Here is a 1,987-nt window from a genome sequence, read left to right as displayed (position 1 = left end):
CTACCCCAACACACACACCCATATGCGTGCCCCATCTGCAGACGTCTTTTCCAATTTGGCATTAGAAGCTCTGCCGACCAGGAGACAGCTCCGGATGTAGAGACTCTGGGTTGTTTCATAATCAAGATGTATATGTTACAGATGTCCCGGTGTTCAAAGTACACCTAGCAATCACCATAAAAATAGCTGGCATATCAGGGCCACGTGGGCACCAGGGTAAGCACCCCAAGGTGGGTGCCTTTGATCTTTACCCGTCTGCAGTGGATGGGTTTTGCACCTTGTCTCATAGGATGTGAGGCACAGACATCCCACACCCCCAAATTCACCTAAGCTTACCTAAGCTCACCCAAGACCCTCAGCGGAATGCTAGCTCGAGTGGGGGTGTGCACACCTGCCCTACCTGTGCCCAGAGACATCGCGGGTGTGGGGGGCTCTGCGTGGTTTGCTGCGGGTCTTACGCTCTTTTGCCTCCGAGCAAGGACATTTTCATGTCTTGGGGCATCATCTGCTCCACAGTGTGGAAAGCATAGCAGCTATTTCAAGGCTCCACTCAGTCAGTGACCACTTCCCCCGCTGCCTGGAAGAATCTTTGCCCTGGTGCCCAGGACCCCGGGGGTCCCCGGGCTTTTGATCTGGAGGACGGCTTTGGGAAAAGGAGGCTCCCCTTCAAAACGCCTGTGGCAGGGGCGCTGGGCTCTGATCTTGATGGGAGGGGCGAAGAGAGGAGAGGCGTTGGGCCGTGCCAGTGTACACACCGGGCGGCTCCCCTGGGGCTCCCTTCAGGGAAGCGGGCTCCTGAGGCTGTTCCTGTCCTCCCTGCAAAGACCGTGTGCCCCCGCTGCCCTGTGACAGAAGACAGGTCGCTCCTCCACCGGATGCGTTCCATTTCCCCTCCCCCTCTTAACTTCCTATGCTCTCTGGGAGCTGAACTGGTCCAGTGGGCCTAAGGGGGCACCAGTTTAAGGGACAGATGACCTTTGCGTCTCAGGACTCCCTGGATGCCATCCCTGAGCTAGCCCAACTAGCCTGAAAACTGGGGGGCGGAGGGAGAGGTGGGGGTGGGCATGGGTGGAGGGAGACTGGGGGAAACTTGCCTTGGCACCATCTGAGCTGCCCTCACCCCAAAGCCAGGGCATCCTAGGGGAATCCAGCTTTTGAAATACAATCCCAGCAGTGACCAGGCTCCAATGAAATGGGGGGATGGTGCCTCCTCTGGGCCCACTACTTCCCTAGGCCTCCCAGCCAGGTCTCTTCCGGCTGCATCCCCTCCTCCCACACTTCTAAGGTCCCCAAGGCTGCATGGGACATCCCAAACGAGGAAGGGACATCAGGGGAGAACTCCCTACCAGCTACTTTCAGTACCCCCGTCCACCGGGTCCACTATGTGGGCATCTTTTTTACTTCTAAAGTGCCTCCCTGGTGTATGCAGTAGCGCATGCATTCGGGGCTCAAACTGCCAGGGTGGGGTGGGGGGTCCAATGTCCTAGTTGCCTCCCAACCTAGGAGCAGTGTGGGGTTGTTTGGTGTTGGGGTTGGGGGCAGTGCTGGCGCTGAGAGTGTCTGCTGGAAGTGTGTCCCACCTTGCATTAAAGACTTCATTCCAACCTTGCTTGGGATGGTTACTATGGTTTGGCTACTTGGCTAGTCCAGCAATCTCAAGGGCAGGATGCTTAACCCGGAGGGAGGGTTATAGGGTCTTCGAATCCCCTGAAATTGTGCACAGCAGTATGTGTGCCCGGAGAGGGGGGGTCCCTACCGCTTTCCTTCACATCTCAGAGACAGGGGAACCCAACAAAGGGAAGACCTTTCACTACTCCTGGGAGTGATGAGTGGAGGGAGACCCCTTTGGGTGGTCTCTGCTGGTCTCTGACCACTCCAGCCGATGGCCTTGCCACCACCCCCCATTCCTACCCGCCCCCCTCCTCCACTCCACCCCATCTCTCAGTGTCTCCTTCTCTCTCGCCTTCCCCAAAGACACCGTGATTTT

This window comes from Echinops telfairi, unplaced genomic scaffold, assembly GCF_000313985.2.
Source record: "Echinops telfairi isolate 266 unplaced genomic scaffold, ASM31398v2 ScPeMD7_7412;HRSCAF=8450, whole genome shotgun sequence".
Lineage (NCBI taxonomy): Eukaryota > Metazoa > Chordata > Mammalia > Afrosoricida > Tenrecidae > Echinops > Echinops telfairi.
This window is presented reverse-complemented; position numbering follows the sequence as displayed.